This window comes from Oryctolagus cuniculus, chromosome 3 (assembly GCF_964237555.1).
Source record: "Oryctolagus cuniculus chromosome 3, mOryCun1.1, whole genome shotgun sequence".
Lineage (NCBI taxonomy): Eukaryota > Metazoa > Chordata > Mammalia > Lagomorpha > Leporidae > Oryctolagus > Oryctolagus cuniculus.
In genome coordinates, this window is record NC_091434.1 from 85551424 (window position 1) to 85566955 (window position 15532).

Genomic DNA, 15532 nt, shown 5'->3' on the forward strand with positions numbered 1-15532 from the left:
CTGAGCAGGTCTTTGAAATCCACTTGGCCACCAAATCTTCAGGAGGTGACCTGGGGCTACTGATACTCTGAGAAGGCTTTTGCTTACCCTTGGCCACCCATCAACAGGAGTTGCCACATTGTCCCCACTCAGCTTCCCTCAAGACATTGCCAGGACAAACCCCAGCTTGTTCCACAGTGTCCTTGACCTCAGTCACCTCCAGAAGCCCAGTCCACCCTGTTGCTCACCGTCCTGGGCCTCTTTCCTGCTAGTCTGCCCTCTGAAAAGCAAAACCCATCCCCAGCAATTTCTATTATGTTCTCTTCTCCAAATGTTCTTTTCACCAACGTGAAACTCTGAAAACATAGAGAAAGTAAAATTTAACCTGAAGGCGGAAGACTGAATGAACCTTCAGAACACTGTTTTCCCAGCATCCTTTCCTGGGAGGGGGAGAGTCAGTGTATCTTTCAGTCAGTATAAATAAGGAAGGCTGTATAAATTCGTAAAACCTCAAAATATCTCTGAGCCAACTGATGACAAGCCCCTTTCCTGGGACTCTCCTACGATCAAGTGAATACAAAGTTAATGCCCAGCTCTACAAAAGGCTCACAGGACCCTGATCCTGATTCAACAGCTGCACCTGTGGTTCCCATTCCATCTGAGTTGTTAAATACTTTAAATAACAAGCCTATTCATATCCCCCAGACCCCCCAATCTGGAAGTTGGTTAAGTGTCTCTCTAGTTTACTTTTCAATTTTTCCTCTCTCCTCTTTTAAAAATCTTACCCATTTTGAAGGTCACCAGCCATGATCCTTTTTGCTCCCAATGACCCATTACTATTGTTTTTCTCTCATTTACTTAAGATCTTAGCACTACTTCCCTTTCTAATTTCCTCTCCGTCTTCACACTGGTTGTCTTCTACTCATGCATGGAAACCCAGTTCTTCAACCACCTCCCCTTTGAGGATCCTTTCTTTGACTCCCTCTCAGTCACCCTCTCTTATCATAACCTGTGACAGGGGTAACCTGATTACTGGCACCAGCCCCTGGGACTTCAGCTTCAAGCAATCCACACTATCAACACCATCTTTTCTTCTACCCCCTTTACTTTGGTATTTCCATCTTGGCAGTGGCAGGCTCTCCAATCTTTTTTTTTTTTTTTTTTTTTTTTTTGACAGGCAGAGTGGACAGTGAGAGAGAGAGAGACAGAGAGAGGCTCTCCAATCTTTTGACCCCACTATTTGTTTCATTCTCTGACACTTCCCTTCCTGCCCAGTTCAGGGTAAAGGTCACACATAATTTCTCTTTAACTCCCTTGCTCTTCTCTTCCCGTTTCTTTGTTCCCTTAAAATTAGACAAAAGGTTATGCTCAATGATCTGCCTTCTCCATACCTCTACCCAAACAGCTAAGGAAACAAACAAACAATCACAACAGGTCTCAGCTTAAATTTATGGCTTTAGGGGGCCAGACATTTGGTGCAGTGGTTAAGACACCACTCAGGATGCCAGCATTCCATACCCCATTTCCCAGATTGAGAGTTCCTGGGTTTGAATCCCAGCTCTGCTTCCCATTCCAGCTTCTGCTAATCTAGACCCTGGGAGGCAGCCATGCATACTGGTCAGCAGTCCTATTACATTTGCCCAGGATGTTTCAAAACAACCATTTCAAATCTCTTCCCAAACCTGTTTCACCCCTCCCCACCTCAGCATCATCACACTTTACTGGGAAAGTAGAAGCAATGAGGTAAGAACTCCACCTTCACATCACAGAAGTCACAACCTGTAAGTTCTACACCCATTCTCTCTGCAGTCCTTCCGTATACTGAGAATACCCTGTTGCTAGTCATGAACAACCCTTCCATTGGTGCCTGGGCTCTCCGCTTTTCCTGGTGCCGCAGGACTTTTACCCCTGCACTTGTTCATCACTTTCTCTTGCTTTTCATCAGCTTCTCTTCTCTACTTAATTACTCTGCCGGCCTAGAAACACATTCTGTAATCCTCTAGTTCTACCAAAAACCTCTTTGTCAAAGGACTATTCCCCTTCCAAGAACTATTCTTTTATTCTGCTTCCCTCCACAGCAAAAAGTCTTTAGACCAGCAAGCACCACTGAAACTTCCGCAACTCACTCCAATAAGCTTTTGTCTCAGCCTCTCTACTTGAACAATACATCAGATTGTTAAAATTACAAATGATCTAATTTCACCAAACATAGTCCCAACTTGAAACAGAAAACCATCTCCTTTTTAAAACATGCTGAACTCTGAGCTTTAGATACCATGCTCTTCTGGTTTTGTTCCCATCCTCCCTGTTCCTCGATGTATTAATTGTGCTAATGGTCCTCTTCTCTATTTATGCATTCTCTATAATAACTCCTTCCAGTATCAAATAGAAACCAAATGCAAATAATTCCTCACTCTGCACCTTCAGCCAATACCTCTCTCAGACTACAAACTCCATTCATCCAATCATCTAACAGTTGTCTTCCCAAAAATACTTCAAACTTGATATAAGCATAATAGGATATTTTCTATTTTCTGTCAAGTCTGCTTCTCTCTCAATTCTCCCTTTCTCAGTAAATGGCCCAATAAAAATCCTAAGCCTTTGTTTTGATTCTTCTTTCTTCCCTCAATATTATTAATTTTTCGGCAAATTTAGTCTCCCAACTCTATCTCAAAATACATATCTTGAATCTATCCACTTCTTTCTATCTTTAACACAGTGCTTATCCATAGGATGGCAGTTTCTCAGACTCTCAACTGGAATCCTGCTTCCAATCATTCTTCCTCTACTTCCCATAATTCTACCAACATCTAACAGCCAGAACCGTTTTTGATGGTATGCATTCCAACTGGAAGCAATATTACCCACAATAGTTTTTGGCAGGTGAAAAAAAGTACATTATAATGAAACTTTAGCCCTTTCACATCCCACTCTACCCAACAAAATCATATTTCTTAGTATTTAAGGAATACTCTCAAGTTTGGGAGAAATTAACTTAGATTTTTGATTAATTATTTTAGTTTTTCTTCTTCAAAGGGTATAATAGAAAAAATTGTGAGACACTGCTTAAACAGAAAAATCACACTGTTTCACTCACTTGCATATAATCTTCCAATGGCTTCCACCACCCTGTCATGAAATCTAAATGTCTTATTTTGCATACAGCCTTACAAGATCTATCTAGTCCTTGCTCCTTTTGAAAGCTTCTCTTGAACATTGTGGTAAACTGAGTAATAGCACCCAGAAGATATTCATATCCTAATGCTCAGAACCTGTGAGTGTTAGCTTATAAGAAAACCAAAGTGGGGGTGGGGGGGTGTTTGTGGCATAGCAGGTAAAGGCAGCACCTGTGACACCAGCATCCCATATGGGTGCCATATGGTATCCCAGCTGCTCCACTTCCTATCCAGCTCCTGGCTTATGGCTTGGAAAAAGCAGCAGAGGATGGCCCAAGTCCTTGGGCCAAGGCCAGCCATGAAGGAGAATTGGATGGAGTTCCATGCTCCTGGCTTTGGCCTAGCCCAATCCTGGCCATTGCAGCCATCTGGGTAGTGAACCAGTGGATGGAAGAGAGGAGAAATTTCTCGAGTTACTAGGATGGGCCCTAAGCACAGTAACTTTATAGCCTTATAAGATGGGAGTAGATATAGACTTTGACACATACAGAAGATAGAAGGGCACTGTGACCACAGAAGCAAAATGCCAGAATTCATCAGAGAGTCTCTAAGGGGCAAGGAACAGATTCCCCTCAGGAGGGAGGGCACCTGCTTGATTTTGGTGCGGTGAAACTGACTTCAGTTTTCTGGTTTCTCAAACCATGTGAGATCCATTTCTGCTGTTGGAAGCTACCACACTTGTGGTAATCTGATGCAGTGGCCCTAGGAAGCCAATACAGACACCTCCCACTCACGCCCACTAGGTCTGAGCTTTATTTGCCTCCTGTCTATCAAGTTCTTCAAGAGTACACTTCGGCTTTTGGCACCAGCTCTCTTCTGCCTGGAATGCTGCGCACCTCATCTTTGCAAGGCCAGTTCCTCTGGTCACTCAGGAGCAGGTTCAAATGCCAGCTCCTCAGAGAGGCTTTCTCATACAATCCCAATCCACCAGAATCACACAGCTCCCGCCATTTTGTATGTCTCATTGATTTGTAGTGGTTATTATCGGGTCCCACTCCAACACACACTCGAGAATGCAAACTACACAAACTCTACCTGTGCCTGTTTTGTATACCACTAATACCTTAACTTATAGAAAAACAGTAGGCACTGTGATGTAGTGGGTGAAGCTGCTGCCTGCAGCACCAGCATCCAAAATGGACACAGGTTAAGTTCCAGCTGCTCCACTTCTGATCCAGCTCCCTGCTAACATCCTGGGAAAGCAGTGAAGGATAGGCCAAATCCTTGGGCCCCTGCACCCATGTGGGAGACATGGAAAAAGCTCCGGGCTCCTGGCTTCAGACTGGCCCAGCTTAGGACATTGTAGCCACTTTGGGAGTGAGCCAGCAGATGGAAGATACTCTCTCTCTCTCTCTCTCTCTCTCTCTGTCTGCCTGTCTCTACCTCTCTGTAACTCTGCCTTTCAAATAAATAAATAAATTTACAAAAAAAGAAAAATGATAGGCATATGTTTGTGATTGATTAACTTAACAATTGAGTGGATGACATAAGTAACAGAAAAGATGATGAGGGGCTGGCGCTGTGGCGTACGGGTAAAGCCTCCGCCTGCAGCACTGGCATCCCATATGGGTGCCGGTTTGAGTCCCGGCTGCTGCACTTCCGATCCAGCTCTCTGCTATGGCCTGGGAAAGCAGCAGAAGATGACCCAAGTCCTTGGGCCCCTGCACCCGCGTGGGAGACCCAGAAGAAGCTCCTGGCTCCTAGCTTTGGATTGGCTCAGCTCCAGCTGTTGCAACCAACTGGGGAGTGAACCAGTGGAGGGAAGACCTCTCTCTCTCTCTCTCTCTTTCTCTCTCTCTTCTGTGCCTCTCCTTTTCTCTCAGTGTAACTCTTTCAAAATAAATAAATAAATATAAAAAGGAACACCACATTGTTTATGTGCCAAATTTTTAAAAAAATAAATAAATATAATTTAAAAAAAGAAAAGATGATGGTACTCTTCAATGAGAGGAAAAATTGCATGGACAGGAAGAGGAAGACATGATGAGTCCTTGACTATAGGATATCCAAGGGGAAACATCCACTGACTCTGAGGTCAGGGAAAAATCTGGTTAGAGATGTTAGTTTGGGAATTAATAAAATCAAGGACATGGATAAACCCGGTGCAAAGATCATCTACAGAGAAAAGATAGTGAAGTACGGACAGATGCTAAGAACTCCCACACTCAGGGGAAAATCCTGCAAAAAAGACCTGTAAGACGTACTACAAAAGAAGAAAAAGGTGTTACAATAGCCTAACTTCATAAGAGAGGGAATGTGCAGTCACAGAAATTTCAAGTAACCAGACCTCACTGATTTACCACTCAAGAGGATACCAATACTCATAAGAACAGATTCATCTGAGGTCAAAGCCAGATATCCAACATCAGTGCGTGAATGGAAGGTGAGGACGTAGAAAAATAACACAAAATGCTATTTCAGACTAAACACTTGGAAAGTGGATATGCTTCTTTCCTTTCACCTTCCACCAGTTGGTTGCAGTTGAAAATAAAGCTCTAAGGGACGGCTGAGTCATAAAATAAAAAGAGCCAGGGTACCTGAATCATAGGTAAAGAAAGCTACGCACCAAGCAAAACTATGACATAAGCAGGAAATAAGTTGTAATTGAGCTTGTATCTATTTCAGGTCTTCTCTTTTAAGTTTAGTCTGCCCTAACCACTAACAGTCATCTTTAGATAAAGAGATACACGGGTGGAGTAAACCTTCAGTGAAAACTGTGGTGAGAACTGGGAAAACGTGCTATCTAGAAACAAGTAAAAGAACTGCCTGTGGCCAAGGCTGGAGAAGGTGAATCTGTGACTACATTTTCAATGGTTGTTTTAATTTTTCCAGTAGCAATCACAAACCCAGCTATAGGACTAGAAAAAGCAGATTTATATCAAGTTGCAGGCTATTTCTACATCCATTAAGACTAAGATGTTTTTAACAATATCTTGGGTTCCTATCAGGCAAATGAAAAGCAACATGTTTTTGGACAGGCACACTACTATGAATTCAACTCTCTGAACACCTTCAGTATTGTTAGTGGAAAATGCTGAGCCACAGAGTAAGTATTAGGAAATATAAGTGACAAAAGGCATCAGTGGGATACAAAGTGACAAAAATCAGAAAATACATCACATAAATAGGAATAGACATGTCTTTTGATTATATTATTTCTTTCCACCTTTCTACCATACAACAAAATAACTAAACGGCTTTGATGGAGGCCTTTAGCTTCTCTGGGCCTCCATTTGCCCACTGATGACAGAGTTCACTGCTGACAATGACATAATGAATGCGAAGTGCTCAGCACTGTATCAAAGCAAACGCCAATTACTTAATAAATACTTATTATTAATAATAAAAAGACCAAGTATAGATAAACCTCTAAGCTCTTTTCTGTTTTACAATTTTGTGACAATTGGTCATGAGTTTGACATAGTGTTTAAATCACCACTTGGGCTCCCTGTATTCCATATTGGAGTGTCTGGTTTCAGTCTTGCCTACCCTATTTCCAATCCAGCTTTCTACTGAAATGTACACCTTGGTAGGCAGCAGGTGATGGCTCAGCAGGTGATGGTCCCTACCATTCATGTGGGAAACCTTGATTGAGGTTTTTTGCTTCAAGCTTCAGCCAGGCCCAGCCCTGGCTGTTGCAGGCATTTGGAGAGTGAACCAGCAGATGGAAGATCAATCTCTCTCTTTCCTCTCTCTCTCTCTCTCTCTCTTACTCTCTCTCTGTCTCACTATCTTTCAAATTTAAGAGAATAACAAAATTCATAAATAGATTTTATGAACCTATATTTTTTAGATAAGTATCCAAACTAATTAATGGTAAATTGAAATGGGGGGGCAGCATAATGAAAGAAAACATGAAAATATACTTGTTGTGATGGATCCTACAAGCATAAGCCTGGAGGGAGATGTAAGAAACACAGTGCCCTCTGAATATGAATGCTACATGAGGAAAGGCTGAGAGAAAGGAAACCCAGAGAGGGGAGGAGATCAGAGAAAGGAAGGAAGCCTAGGAGCCCTTGGTAGACTTTAAGGTACCTCCTCATCTGTAGATTCTTGCTTTGATTTCCTTCAAGAATTGCTTATAAAATGTTGGTTTGCAGCCTGTCATTTCCTTTTCTCTCCTAAATATCTTCCAAAACTTAAAACTGCCAAACGTTTACAGAGAAAACATTTTAGGCCTAAAAAGAGAAAAAGATTAGGATGGATGTTCAACCTAGTGGTTACCCAGGGGTAGCCTAGTCACATCCCAGAGGAGTAGCTGAGTTCGAATTCTGGCTCCAGCTCCTGAATCCAATCTCCTACTAAGTTGGACTCGAAGAGGAAGCATTGAAAGTTCAAGCGATTAGGTTCCTACTACCCACATGAGAGACCTTGACTGAATTACCAGCCCTTCACCCTTAATTTCCCCCACCCCTTCAATGCCAGCTCAGCCACAAGTCTTGTGAGCATTTGAAGAGTGAATCAATGGATGGGAGAGAGCCCTCTCTATCTTTCTTTGTGTGTGTATGTGTCTGTCTGTGTTTCTCTCCAATTAGAAAATAAATTATTAAAATTTTAAACAGATGAGATAAAGCTTAGAGGACACAGTTAAATTGATTACGTGTAATACATCTGTGTTATCTGCTGTTCAACCACACCCAACCCATTACTATCACTTAATTCTTGAGTAATTACAGGATGACTGAATGAAGAGAGAGTCATGCACTCAGCAACCATGTACTGGGTGTCACCCACCTGCAGGGCACTTGGGTTAAGCATGTGAGGTCTATAACATTGTGTAAGACCCAGCACCTGCTCTGCATGATCTTCTACAGGAAATGAAATAATGTACATTTTCCAAAAATCATAGTAAATAGGAGTATTTAAGGAGTATTTTGATGTACAGCATCAAAAGAGTAATTGAAGGTTTTAGGAAATGTACAAAACACAGGGCAATGAAAGAAAGCCTCATGAAATTGGCAGCCAGTGTTCACAGCCTTTAAGGATCAGTAGGATTTCAAAAGGTAAAATAGAAGCAAGGGCATTTGCATAGAAGTGGCAGAAAGAATACATTGAGAGGATACCAATTAGCCTCATGTGGCTGGGTCACAGCACAGATGAGGACAGAACTTCAATATCAGGACAAGATTAGAAAAGTCAATGACTTCCATAACATATTTAAAACTTAATCCAACAGGGCAAAGGAATTCATGGAAGGGTGGAGCAGCCAGTGCCATGATCAAAGTAGTTTGGGCATTATCATAACAAAACACAACATCCTTTCATTACTCAGAATCAGAGGAAAAGAGCTTTTGAGAATCTAGTACTCTGAACTACGTTATTTTTATCATCTTCGAAGCACTGCATTTAGAATCTTATTATGTTTTTACATTTTATTGAAATAATGGCATAAATTCTTCACCAAAATTTTCCTAAAATGTTTATTTAAACATAAACTTTTGTACCTCCTATGTGTCCTGCCATCTGAAGACTACTTCAGACTAGGTAAGTAGGTAATAAAGATTTCTAAGCATGTCACCCCAGTGCCACAAGCCATACTCAGAGGTGATGTCTATGACAGTAGCAGCTTCTAGTAATCTCACTTTCAGAAAATAGCTTCTGTTATACTTTGTGGGACTTGTTTTTTCAATATGCTAAAACTTTTTTACAGAACAAGATATGTGAGCAGCCGAATGTGAAATTCCACAGGAGATGTAATCCTATTTAAAGACTCCAAAGCTCGGTGGGCACCGCGGCTCACTAGGCTAATCCTCCGCCTGCGGCACCGGTACCCCAGGTTCTAGTCCCGGTTGGGACACTGGATTCTGTCCTGGTTGCTCCTCTTCCAGTCCAGCTTTATGCGTGGCCCGGGAGTGCAGTGGAGGATGCCCCAAGTCCTTGGGCCCTGCACCCGCATGGGAGACCAGGAGGAAGCACCAGGCTCCTGGCTTTGGATCAGTGCTGCACGCTGGCCGTAGCAGCCATTTGGGGGGTGAATCAACAGAAGGAAGACCTTTCTTGCTGCCTCCCTCTCTCACTGTCTAACTCTGCCTGTCAAAAATAAATAAATAAATAACAGTCATATTAAAATACAACTAAAATTACTAACTTACTGACAAAGATGTGAACCTACATACTATTCAACTTGCCATGTTACAGTTGCTTCCTTTACTGTCATTCCTAGCATGCCAAGATTAAGAAATTAAAGCCAATACTGAAGAAGAGCACAGAATAGAATTAAACAAAAGAAAATCTTAGAAAGCACTGATACTTGTTTTTAAAGCTCAAAAATCTAAATTTAAGTCATTGTCCAAAAAGTATTCACACTTTCACAGTATTTCACTGTTGGAAAATAAAGCACATCCGTAATTATTTTATTTGGCCTGAAAAATTGAAAGATGTCCCCAAATAATGTCTTACGGCTGTATTCATATTCTAAAGAAAAATGACTCCTCTACTCACAACAATTTCATTTTCGTAAAACTCCCACTTCAGACACCAGTTCCAAGTAGTGGGTCTCTAGATTGCTCGCATTTCTCTCCGACTTAGCTACAAGTTGGGGATTGCCATTACCACCCTCCTCATGTTCGTCAATTTGTGATACCAGCTATGAAATTCAGGGCAACCTATCTTTACCAGTTTCTTATAAGAATATTATAAAGGATACAGATGAATAACCACATGAAGAGTTACACTGGTAGAGATACGGGGGGGAGGGTGAGGGCCTTCCACGTCCTCTGTGGTCATGCCATCTCTCCAGCAACTCCATGAGCTCACCAAATCAGAAAATTTCTGAACTTCATAATTTAGAGATTTTATGTAGGCTCCATCACACAGCTAGGATTGATTAAATTATTGAGCATTGGTGATTGGCTCAATCTCCAGCCCCTTCCCCATAGGTCAGGGGTAGGGCTGAAATTCCAATCCTCTAATGACATAATTGGGTCATCTGGCAACCAGCCCCCACCCAAAAGCTGTCCAGGAGCCCACCAAGAATCTCATTACATGAAATCTCATTAGCATTCAACGAGATAACCATCACTCCAGAAATTCCAAGGATTTTAGAAGTTCTTGTGTCAGGAAACCAATGAAGAAGATATATTTCTTGGCAGGCGCTGCGGCTCACTAGGCTAATCCTCCGCCTAGTGGCGCCGGCACACCGGCTTCTAGTCCCGGTCGGGGCGCCGGATTCTGTCCCGGTTGCCCCTCTTCCAGGCCAGCCCTCTGCTGTGGCCAGGGAGTGCAGTGGAGGATGGCCCAGGTGCTTGGGCCCTGCACCCCATGGGAGACCAGGAAAAGCACCTGGCTCCTGGCTCCTGCCATCGGATCAGCGCGGTGCGCCGGCCGCGGCGGCCATTGGAGGGTGAACCAACGGCAAAGGAAGACCTTTCTCTCTGTCTCTCTCTCTCACTGTCCACTCTGCCTGTCAAAAAAAAAAAAAAAAAAAAAAAAAAAAAAGATATATTTCTTATTAATGCACAATGACAAAGAAATTTTAGTTGAGAAGTAGACATCTTCCATTAATTATTTCTTCCCACTAATTTTAATGAAAAAATAGAACTAAACCTTACATAATTAAAACCACAAACTATGTTTTAGCATACACCTCAGAAATTTGATTCTAAGAAATCAATAGGGACCGGCTCTGTGGTATAGCAGATAAAGTCACTGCCTGCAGGGCTGGTATCCCATATGGGCACCAGTTTGAGTCCTGGCTGTTCCACTTCTGATGCAGCTCCCTACTAATGTGCCTGGGAAAGCAGCAGAAGATGGCTCAAGTGCTTGGGCCCTTGAATCCATGTGAGAGATCCAGATGAAGCTCCTGGCTCCTGTCTTCAGCCTGGCCCAGCCAGCGGCCATTGTGGTCATTTGGGGAGTGAACCAGCAGATGGAAGATCTCTCTCTCTCTTTCTCTGTCTCTCTTGCTGCCTCTCCCTCTCTGTAACTCTATGTTTCAAATAAATAAATAAATATTTTTTTAAAAAATAAACATAAAATTCTCAACTGAAAAGTGAGCACAGATATTACATGTAAGAAATACAAAACAAAAAGACACCTCAAAAACAAGAACAAGAAAAAAAAACCGGCCCCATTCAGGCTTTGGACAAACTCTGACCACTATCACAATCTAAACCTCCTCAGGTATTCAAACCATTGGCATTTCTTGCTTCCTTCTTCTTAAAGATTTGGAGATCAATTCCTGGTCACAGGAGGAGGTCTGTTATCAGGTTGCCAGAGATTTCCTGGCACACAGCACCTTGGCCCTTGTCCTTACTTAGAGTTGAATCTGATTTTCTCTCCCTCCTGACATTTCTTTCACCCATGACGTCAGTAATTCTACAACAAGGGAATGTAAAGCATGTCCATTACTAATTTCTTCTTCCACTAATGCACCACTTCCAAGTTTTCTTCTTATCTCAAATCTGATAAGACATGTTAGAATTATCTAAGTATTTTGATGGACAACTGAAACTTACTCTGATAATAGCTTCTTTCTTTAAATTTTTAAAAACATTTATTTATTCAAAAGGCAGAGTTACAGAGAGGCAGAGGTAGAGAGAGTGAGAGAGGTCTTCCATCCGCTGGTTCACTACCCATTTGGTTGCAACAGCTGGAGTTGAGCCAATCCTAAGTCAGAAGCCAGGAGCTTCTTCCGAGTCTTGCATGTGGGTGCAGGGGTCCAAGGAGTTGGGCCATCCTCCACTGCCTTCCCAGGCCATAGCAGAGAGTTGGATTGAAAGTGGAGCAGCCATATGGGCACCCATATGGGATGCCAGCACTGCAGGCCTTACCAGCTACGCCACAGCGGCCCTGATAATAACTTCTTAGTTCAGTTACATTCAGTTCCTTTCTCTCTCTCCAAATAACAATCCTGAATGATTACTTATTTAAAAATCCTGGATGATTATTAATTTTCCCCTGATATTCAGCTAATAGGCAAGCCATCGGACATATTTCCAAGTAAGTGTGTTAAAAGTGACAAGAATAAAGAGTTACAATTTTTAACACTAATCCAGTATTAAACTTCAGAGACACAGTGAAAAATGCTGTTCTGTATTCTTCCAGAATTTTAATGAAGATTTCCCATATAGTTTTCAATAGAAATATTTTTAAAAGTACACAATTCTTGGCCGGCACTGTGGCTCACTTGGCTAATCCTTTACCTGCAGCACCGGCACCCGGGGTTCTAGTCCTGGTTGAGACGCCAGGTACTAGTCCCAGTTGCTTCTCTTCCAGTCCAGCTCTTTGCTGTGGCCCAGGAGGGCAGCGGAGGATGGCCCAAGTGCTTGGGTCCCTGCACCCACATGGGAGACCAGGAGGAAGCACCAGGCTCCTGGCTTCAGATCAGCGCAGTGCCGGCCATAGCGGCCATTAGGGGAGTGAACCAACAGAAGGAAGATTTTTCTCTCTGTCTCTCTCTCTGTCTAACTCTGCCTGTAAAAAAAAAAAAAAAAAAAAAAAAAAGTACACAGTTGTGTTGGGTTTTTCAAAATATTTTGAAGTACAAAATAGCAACCATTCTTCAAACAAGGATGATCTTCTTTTGCTATAATCTTCAGCAAAATATAAATCTCTCTGTTACTAAATTGACATTTTCCTTCACCACCAAGTTGTCTACAATGACTTGAGCCTATGATAACCTCTGCCTTCCAGAATCATAACAGTTATTGCCAATATCCAGCCACTGGGTATATGTCTAAGATCTTGATCTTATGTGTGGGTCCCCAATTGTTTTACATGTATATCTTTTATCTTGTTAAACTCTAAGCTTCTCAAAAAAGGACAACCATACTTTTTATTTATCTAGCACTTACCACTATCTAATGCTACACAAGCCTGCACTTCATGTAAGAAACTAAGTGGTACATATATTTAACATGCAGTGCTCTCTTTAAAGTGTTGTTTCTGCACTTAGGATAGCCCTGTAAGTCTGGGTGTTGACAGGTAGAGAGAATCAAGTTTTAGAAAACCTAGGTAGAACACTCATCACATTCAAAAAATAAAAAGGAGAAATTAGACACTGATGTGAAAATTGTTTTGTCTTCTCTAATAACCACAGCTGCCACTGTCCCCTACTCCCTCTGCTCCCCCTGTCCCCACAAACACACCCCAAATTGAAAGGCACAAAAGACTGGATAACCCATGCAAAACATGCAAAATTAAATTACCCTAGATAGTTATATTTTTCGCCCAAAGTTTCCATTTTGAAAAAGACAGAAAAAAATAAGGAAGGAAGATAATATTTGGAAGTTTACCTACCACCTTCCAGATATACCCCTAGTCATTTTATTGTGTTATATCTGGCATTATCCATATTTTGCCAATAAAACAACTGAGTTTAAGTAGGTTACCTAGATTCAAAGCCCCTGCCCCCCTTTCCTGATAGATTCAGTTGGAGTTTGTTCCACATTCAGTCACTCATTGAGAAAATATTGAGCTTTTTTAACAAGGCCGTCACCACTGTAGACATAAGACTTGAAAGCATGCAACACAGGCCACACCCTATTCTTACAGAACTGATATTGAACAAATACCTAAACAGGATAATTTCAGAGTTGTAACAGCTTCCAAATATGATTTGTGTGCAATGGTGATCTAATCTTTTAAAGTATCTGCAATGAGACCAAGCAGCTATGGAAACTAAATTGGGGAGAGAAAGTAGAACCCACTGAAAACTGGAAACACTGTGGCCTTGTTGTCAGTTACTGAACCAAGCCAATGCATCTTGTAAAAAATCAAAGGGAAGGGAAAGGAAGTACTTGTAATGCTGCTTAGAATTTCCTTACAAAAGAAAGTGACTGTCTGAGCTATCAGAATGGATTGTGCCAGCAATGTGGATTCTCAACCCAAAAAGCCCATCTTTTGTCCCTTACTCACTAAGCTATTCCTACATTATACGAAGAGTTGATTTGATAAAAACCAAGGGAGTTTTGTGATTTGACATATATAACGCAGCTGTCCACAACACAGGGTTCACCAGGAGACCCCACATAGTATCCACTGGCCAAGGCGCCTGTCTCTCACAGGAGTATCATGGCCAGTTGGAACTGTAGGGCGCAAAGACTAGAATGGACATTAGCTACCAACAAGTGTCTCTGCCCAGAATGGCTGTTATTATTAACCATTCCTATTCAAACAAAAAACTTCACATCTCTTGATTTGGAGCAAACACAACACACAGTTGTTTGAAGCAATACAGACTCGGTGGAACATACCAACCGCTTTCTCTCACTTACACAAGTTCACTAAATTAGCTGCTTCCTATGATATTGCTAATGAGTTGAGTAATTTGGGCTACTCAGAACACTTACACTTCATGATAATCTCTAAAGTACTTTGCGACTCTTGAGGAAGGCAGTCTCAGGAAGCAGCAACTCCTCTGCATACGCTGAAAGCCAGTCTAGGAGCAGAGTTTATTTCACCCAGCTGCACCCTCCTACCAAAGAATGCTCTGCAAACCTACTTTTGCTGGTAGAAGTCACTACGTGGGGAATGGAGGCTGACTCAAGTTCATCAGTGTGCACCTTCCATTTCCTACGGGGACTGTCACATTCAAGCATCTGAGTTTCTTGAAAGCTTCAGCTCCATTTCAGAGCCGTTCCCATCCTCGCTTCAGAAGAGAGCAACACTGCTTCTCATCAGGACAAACTAAAAAGTTTGCGCAAACTTTGAATGAAACACCAACTCTCGCCACTGTACTGAGTGTGCTGCGAATCGATTACACCTCAAAACAGAAACAGCTAAACCGTAGGTAAGAATCAGCCCATCTTCTGTCGATGAGGGGGAAATTCGAAATCCTTCCCCAGCTTCCCGCCACCACCCACAGCACCACCGGAATCCCAGAAGACGAGCGGGGTCAGAGAGGGATCACTCCCCCCAGGGAGTCTGATTCGGGGGTCTCCCGGGAAGCACACACCTGACACTGATCCTCACGAGCGAGGGGACGGTCGGCGGGAGCACCAGCTTCCTCCAGCCAGGACAGAATCTGCCTCCTCCCAGGATCAGAGCCTCGGCCCCGGGGCCCGCAGCTAGGCGCGGGGGTGTCACTCGGGTCAGGCTGGGCGAGTGTAACCCGAAGCGCCCTGCGCCGCCGCGCCCCCGCCTCCCGGGCGACTTCCTCCTCCCGCGCCGCCGCCTCCTCCCTCGCGGAGCCCCGACCCCGGCGGCTCGGCAGCCGCACGCAGCGCGCAGATCTCGGGCCCCGGCGCCTCCGGCCCAGCGGGGAAACGCGGAAGTGGAGGCGGGAACCCGGGCCTAGTGTGGGGAGGAGGGCGAGCCAGGTCCCGGCTGCCCAGGGAACGCGACTAGACTGGGCCATCGGGCACGGGGCCTGCCGGGTGGGGCCGCGCCACCGCCGGTGCCAAGGCCCTCGCCTCGGGCGGCGGACGCAGCGCGCC

The 15532-nt window shown here is 43.3% G+C and overlaps 1 protein-coding gene across 20 annotated transcripts in view; it reads right to left on the reverse strand.

The window, feature by feature from the left end:
• Positions 1-15532, reverse strand: part of GPD2 (glycerol-3-phosphate dehydrogenase 2) — a 240167-nt gene that overhangs the window by 182215 nt on the left and 42420 nt on the right. For 4 of the 20 annotated variants that reach the window (XM_051848605.2, XM_070070853.1, XM_070070852.1 and 1 more), the window contains exon 1: positions 15052-15246. The exons of 8 other annotated variants lie outside the window; for them this stretch is intronic. The gene's annotated coding sequence lies outside the window, so the exon portion shown is untranslated. Of the gene's footprint in view, positions 1-15051; positions 15512-15532 lie in introns of those variants that run through there. 8 more of the 20 variants (XM_070070843.1, XM_070070856.1, XM_070070863.1 and 5 more) reach the window with 5 other exon arrangements.